This window comes from Malaya genurostris, chromosome 2 (genome assembly GCF_030247185.1).
Source record: "Malaya genurostris strain Urasoe2022 chromosome 2, Malgen_1.1, whole genome shotgun sequence".
Classification (NCBI taxonomy): Eukaryota; Metazoa; Arthropoda; class Insecta; order Diptera; family Culicidae; genus Malaya; species Malaya genurostris.
This window is the reverse complement of record NC_080571.1, coordinates 41,418,467-41,426,560: the sequence shown is the minus strand read 5'-3', so window position 1 is coordinate 41,426,560 and position 8,094 is coordinate 41,418,467.

The window sequence follows — 8,094 nt, the reverse complement described above, 5'->3', positions numbered from 1 at the left end:
TAATTAATAATGCAATTGAATGTAACATACAATCATAGAAAAATGTAATGATAATAAACAATCTATTCGCAAATATCCAAAGTTCCTTTCTAAATGTGCGGATTTCAACCGGACGAGTTTCCAATCAAAAAACGCTTTATTAGGACAGTAAAGTAAGTGCGAACACAAAACTATTGCTTATACCAGACTTACAATGATTAAAAAAAATCATTATTTTTAAAGGCTTAAAAAATGCGAGTGAGTAATGTCAGAGACATAACCGGATGACCGTATGTTTGGTGTTAAAAAATATGAATTCAGGTGCTTAAACTTTTGCGCCGAATGCTAGAACTGAATTCTGAAACTCAATTTTGATGCTAGATATTGGAACTGAATTCTGATTCTGAATTGTTGAACTGATCAATGAACCTAAACTATATTGGCAATGAAGTCGAGACCCTAATGTTTGATAGGTACCGAATTTTGGACATTGATTCTGAACCGCAGTTCAATTTTAGCTACAGAATTCCGGTCCAAAATTTAGTTTTCAAATTCGAATCAAGAATTCCGCTCAGAAAATCAGTGCTGAAATCCAAATCCGGAATTTAGTTTAAAAAATCTTCAAAATCTAGTTCTTGAATTCAGTTATACTTCTAGAAATGGAGAACTCAAATTTGGAACCAAATTCTAGACCTGTATTCTGGTCTAAAACTCAGAACCTGTACAGTGGAATTTAGTTTATAACTGAATTCAGACCGAAATCTAGAAACAGAACTCAGATCCTAAATTCAGTTGTATTCAATTTTGGATCTGAGTTCTGTTTCTGGATTTCGGTCTGAAGTTCCGGAACCTCAGTTTCAGAATTCTTATCCTGAATACCAAATCGAAAATTTTCGGAACATTTTAATCAGTGTTGGTGATTGCCGAAAATTTGACAGAAGCTGCTATATTGCTATCTATATTGTATACAACATTTTCAATCCGGTAGAAGATGCTACGAGACTACGTGTCTCTCAATGCATGAACCGTGAGAGAATTTTTCTACATTTCTTCGCTCCACTTCATACTCTGAGTATTTCACGGCCCTTAAAAAAAATGTACATTCTGATAATAAACGGTTCTGTGTGGAATTTCCCAAGAGAGAATCGCAAGTTGACAATTATCGCAGGAAATCGAATCGATGATTCGACTTGATGATTCTCATACTAGGTTGCAATATTTCAAAACCCTTGTGTGGAGCATTCACAGACATTTTCATAGACACAACTTATACAAAGGTTATATGCACATAGTTAGAATAAGCAGGAATAGTAAAATGATTCTATCGCAATTGTCAACTACCTGTATAGAATCGGATCACGAAACGAGAATAAGCGACCACAGCAGCGTGCTAACCTTTGATTCTCAGAAATGTCATCGAGAGAAATTCACTCTCGCACTGTTGTCTATTCTATGTTATTCTAGCCATGCCGGGTTTTTGTTGCTGCGATGATATCCGTCTCTCTTTAATGGCACTGATTAAATCGTGTGAAGAGTTGCTAGCGAGCGTTCTTTGATACGATAAAGCCATCCTTGATTTTAATAAATTTATTAGTACCAAAATTAAAGTGCATTGTACCAAAATTAAAGTGCAGTATGTCTCTAGCTCGTCTACGTGATCCCAAAATTATGCGCATCGTTCGTCTTTATCTGGCCTATTTATACGATAAGGACTCATCGGTATGCTACGAATGAATGACGAATACAAATGTGAAGGTAGCTCAACTGAGGCACTTATGAAAAGCTTTGTCGAGGAGTATGGCGTGCATAAAAAAACTGCAATGGAAGACCTGGAACCGTTTCGACGGCATCTTTTAAATCAACGAGTTCAATATATTCAGCGCATCAGAGAAAGTACAGGAAAATTCTGCCAACCACATTTTTGAACGAACTGACATTCTCTGATGGAAAAGTAGAGGAATAACTTTACAATGTAAGTATAATAAATAATCCAAATATTGCTTCGCTTTCCCAACAGAATTCGGTTTAAATTCTCGTTTATTGTCAGAATTTTAACCGCATGAAAAGCCCGGCCAAAGTGAAAAAAATTCTTCAAAATTTAATAAGGAGTGTATCGATAAGTAGTTAGCAACATTCAAACAGTTATTACTCTGAAATGGCCTAATTTTTTGCAGCGTGTTTTGCGGTGGCATGTTTGTTTACGTGTCAATAACAGCTGCGCAGTCGATTGGTTTCGGTACGTTTTATCGTTTCAATGATGAGTCGAATTGATCCGGAAACGCGAAAGAAAACGAAATTGCAAAACGGTTGAAAGGGCACCACACCAGTGTCAAAAATATTATCGAGAAGTTCGGTAAGACCCTTTCCATGAAGGAAAACGGGTCCCAGAAACGGGTACAAGAAACAGAAGGTGCCGAAAAAGTCCCTGGTACAGCAAGTTCAGGCCAAAACAAGAGCGCGAAAACTGTATAACCGGATTCTACAGAATAAAGACGGATGCATTCAGATCGACGACGAAACCTACGCCAAGGAAGACTCTCGAGCGCTGCCCGGACCGCAATATCATACGAAATCGGTGTACCACGACCTGGACGACGCTGACACCACGGTGGCGATGGAGTTTGGGCAAAAGGTGTTGGTCTGGCAAGCAATTTGTACCTGCGGTTTTCGGTCGTCGAATTTCTTCACGAAAGGCACAATTAACGCCAAGGTGTACGAGGAAGAATGTTTGAAGAAGAGAATGCTGCCACTGTACAGAAAGCATAAGGATCCTCCTCTCTTCTGGCCGGATTTGGCTTCAGCCCACTACGCCAACTCCGTTCTACAGTGGTTGTCAAAAAATAATGTACAATTCGTGGAAAAGGACATCAACCCACCGAACTGCCCGGATCTTCGGCCAATTGAAAGGTATTGGGCAAATGTCAAGCGGCTCTTTCGGAAGGAAGGTACAGTGTACCAAAACATGCAGGAGTTCAAAAAAAAACTGGACAGCTGCCACCAGGAAAGTCACAAAAGTAACTGTGCAGAATTTAATGAAGAATGTCAAGTCCAAAGTGTTTCACAGAAACTAGGATTTTCTTCAATATATTCAGTGAAATGCATAAAAATGTAATTTTTCTACAATATATCGAAAACTCATGTCAAAATATGTTTTTTTTCGCTTTTTTATTCAATAATCAATGTTGCTAACTACTTATCGATACACTCCTTACTTCTAGGAACTAGAATGAAAGTATCAGAAGCGAAGAAGTATTTGGAAATAAGTTCTGCACGACCAAAATTTATCTCTTTGGCAGAAAAAAATCTGGACGTGGAGTCCTCATAGCCATTAAATCTTGTTTTACGTTAGAAGAAATTATTACTCCTAAATATAAAGAAGTCGAGCATGTAAGGGCCAAAGTCTCAATATTGAGAGAACATATTTACTGCTCTGTCTACTGTTTACTGCTTAATATGCGAACAAATTCTGTTTAAAATTATTCTTTCAATCTTTAGACACAATCATTTCGAATATGGAACCTGAAATAAAGCTTCATATTTTTGGCAACTTCAATCAACGTAATGCGGACTTCATTTCTGACATTGAAAATGAATGAATCTTACTTCCAGTCGTAGTAGAAAACGGAACATTGCATTACTTTTTCGACAAAATTCCTAATTGTGGCCTACATCAAGTAAACTCAGGTAAAAATCAACAAAACGCATATTTAGACCTTCTTTTCACAAATTGCTTTTGAAGACTTTTGTGTGGATGCATCAAACCTGCCATTATGGAAAATTTAAGCATTTTACACCGCAATTGAATATTCATTATTTTCACACAATGCGTCATCCCTCCCCTACGACTTGGAAAATGAGGAAGGGCCTGAATACAATAAAATTGACTTTGAAGAAGCCAAACGTAAACTAAATATAATTAATTGGCGAAACGTATTGAGTGTTCTACGTAATGTCGATGACGAAGTAAACAAATTTTATCAAATTGTAAACGATATATTAGTAGAAACTTTACCGATGGGAAGATGAAGAAAAATTTATAATAGCAAATTACCTGTATGGTTCAATTCACAACTGAAACATCTGAAAAAGAGAAAACAAAAAGCACACAAAATTTACAAACAAGAATAAAGTGACACTCATCTCCAAAACTGCATAGACCTTTGCAATCAACTCAAAATAAATACAGCACATGAAGAATATAAACGCAAAATTGATAACGAAATAAAGACGACAAGTCTAAAACTTTTTTAACTACACAAAAACTTAACTAAAAAGCAGCAATTTTCCATCTCAAAAAATCCATCTAGTGGTGTGATAATGCCTTTCTCTTCTTTCATAACAGTCTCATGAAAATACATTTCATACTTTTATTAAATAATTTCTGACACTAATTTTGACACCAATTGATTCAGATTGATTAGAGTAGTTCACAAAAGCATTCTTCAGTGTTCATGTCACACAGTCGGCATCATTTTTCCATTGATATTTCTGTTGCCTATTTGTATGAGAAGAGTGATGCTAATCTAACAAAACCCTTCTTAGTGGAATTTTCATATATCTTGACAAATCACCATAGAGGAGGGGTTTTTGAGATAACACTAAATCTCGACGTTTCATGCAATTTTAAGATTTTTGGAATCAAAAAAATTTTTTGATTTCGGAAATTTCATCCCCCCTATGGTGCTTTTTGAAGATCGAAAATATTCAAACTTTGAAACCGCTGGGCAGCACCCCTTACCCATGTTCGATTTAGCTCAAATTTTGCATGAGGACTTTTTTCGAGGTGCTTTAACTTTTGAACAATAGCGCTCTACGAAATTAGAGGTGATCCCAAAAGATTGGCACTCTTATATACATTAGAGCGGTAAAAAACAACGCGTTTTGTCAGCTACGTCACTTATACCATCATATCTCCGGAACCAAAAGTCATAGCCATTTGATCTTTGAACTTGATTAATGACCCGATAGTAGTTTTCAAACGAGCCTAAGTTTGTTAAAATCGGTTCAGCCATCTTTGAGAAAATTGAGTAGTAAAAATATCTTCGAAAAGTGCACACATATACACACACACAGACATTTTCCGATCTAGTTGAACCGAGTCGAATGGTATATAACACTATGGGTCTCCGAGGCTCCGTTCGAAAGGCGGTTTTTCCAGTAATTCTAATACCTTTCTATAGAGAAAGGCAAAAGTGTAACTCAATAACTTTCAGTAGGAAAAATGAAACTAGATCTATAAACATACATCTAGAAAATCAACTTATAGAAAAATGTAAAATTGTATGAGATTTTAGCGTAATCTTAGACGCAAAGCTCACTTTTGTGGAAAACTACAATACCATACCATCAATAAAGCAAATAGCATGTTGGGCTTTATTAAACGCTTCAGTTATAACTTTATTTATTTTTTTTTATTTTTTTGTCTCCTATTAGAGTAAAAACTATCGCACAGACTTATTATCTATCTAGTCTAAAAACATTAACTTAACAATATTTTCGATTTAAATGTGTCTTTGTTCATAGTAAAATCTACTTGAATCGACCTGTCCGCATCGCTCACATCCTCCCCACAGACGACAGTAAAGTATTGTGGACCTGAAAGGATTTTTAAGCCCTCCTTTACATAAGTCCCATTGTCCATCAAAACGCATGCATCCGGACACTGCAAAAGACGCGAATACAATTTCCGGGCCCTTGTTTCTGCTCGCTTCTTCTGTTCTACACTATGTTTCGAGATTTTCTGCTTCTTGTAGGTCTTCAGGTGATTTCGCCCTCTTGATACGCTGGATCATTCCGACACTCGTTCCTGCTTTCTTGGCCAAATCACGTATTGACATTGATTTTTTCTTCAAGACTAGAGATACCACTTTCGGGTTAGAAAAACCGGGTTTTCTCCCTCTTCCTGGTAGCTCATCCAACGAATAGTGTTCTCCAAACTTATTAATGATGGTTTTACCACTGGCATGATAAATTCCAAACCGCTTTGCCAATTTTCGCATAGTAATACCCTTCTCACTTAGCCATGTGTCCAGAACCTTAATTTTCACTACCTTTTCAATACGCGACATTTTGAAAACGCGGAATTTCAACCGCACAAACAAGTAAACATACGAAAGCTAACATCCAAACACATAGCATGCTGTGATCTGAACATAAAAATACATCACAAATACATGCGTACAACACGATTGTATGTGGATAGCTTATTTTCGATACACTCCTTAGTATGGGTTGCGTTTGGAAATATGCCGTGCGAAACTGGGTTGCCACGTAGACAGATTAATCTGTATTTTTATTGTAAAAATCTATACTGGTTATTTCATAATATTTGATTGTGTTTCAGAATGTTTAATGTAACTAATCTGAACTTTAGTTTAGGTGCATCGTTTCTAATTCTAGTAGTAAAAAAGGTGTAATATGAGCATTTAACACTAAATCTCCTCACACATTCCAGACCATGTAAAATATTCAAGGCTAAATCTTTCTCACACCGCAGACCACACGCGCTGGACAAATTTCCATAAACATGCACTTGACAAATTCCCATAAATACGTACTCGACAAATTTCCACTCGACACCATTCCAAGAAAACCCAAAAACCTACATAAAACAAATACATTACCTACATGAAGGCATTTACGCTGACCCAAAGAAAGGAGCTACGTAAACATAAATTTCGTCGAGCGAAATGAGGAAGCATTAAGTTACACACCATTGAATTGAAAATAAACAGACCTGATCTACTGTGACACTTCCCCTTCCTTGACACCCTCATGCCCGCAATTGAATACCAACCGACGAGAACTAGAACGACAAGTAACTCAAGAACACACACTAACTCAAACCGACACTCACGAGAATAACCCAACATGCTATCGCCCGCTTCTCTCCGTGTCACACCCGCTCACTCTCATCAAGAAGCTTATTTCCTCTCTTACTCACAAAGTATCCAATGGCCGACGTGATACAACTGATCCCATTGGCTAAACCTGACTTACAATGCGCGTTCTAACTCCTCCCACCTAGAGTCTCACCAATTGTAAAAGTAAATAGAATTAACTAGCTAGATCAGGAGAGAATAGAGTATAAATTAAGAAAACGATAAAATAAATGATTCATTCTTGATCGCAAGATAAGACTGTTAATTATGTTGTTTAAAAAGGGGAATGCTTGCATAATTCATACAATTGATCAACTAATTGATATTCAGAAGTGTTAAGGAACATGCCAGTTGTTTTCGTATTCACGACATCCAGTTATGTCTCTAACATTACCCACCCGCCTTTTTCTAATCTATATATATAAAAATGGATGTAAGTTTGTATGTTTGTAACGCCATAACTGCGGAACTACTGAATGGATTGCCACCAAACTTGGCACAGGTACTTCTTGCATTTCAGAAATGGTTCAAGAAGTATTTTTATAAGGAAGGGAGCGTAACAAGTGTCATAAACCAAGGGGGGTCATGGAAAAATTCATATAACTTGACACGAATCGATACGTTTTGAGGATCATAGAAACATTTTGCATACCTTCAATATGACTATACGGGAGGTGGAAGTTGCAAGTGCATTTAAAAAGGGGGGTGTAATGTTTGAAACGGCATAATTTCGAAACTACTGAACGGATTGCCACAAAACTTGGCACAGATACTTCATGCTCTTCTGAGATGATCATAAGGATATTTTATTGAGGGAGGGAGTGTAGCAAGTGTCCTTAATAAGGGGGGTCATGAAAAAATTTGTCTAATTTGACGAGAATCGATACTTTTTAGAACCTTTAAAAAGTGGGTTGTAATGTTTGTAATGGCATAACTCCGGAACTACTGAACGCAATGCTATCAAACTTGGCACATGTATTTCTTGCTCTTCAAAGGAATAGTTTTGTAGAGGAAGGAGTGTAGCAAGTGTCATTAACAAGGGGGTCATTAAAAAAATTTATTTAATTTGATAAGAATCGATACTTTTTGAAGAAAATAGAAACATTTTGCATACCTTAGATATGACTATACCCCATACAGTCACCCCCCCAGGTGCATGTAGCAAGTGCCTTTAGTAAGAGGGGTGTAAAGTTTGTAACAGCATAACTTCGAAACTACTGAACGGAGTGCTATC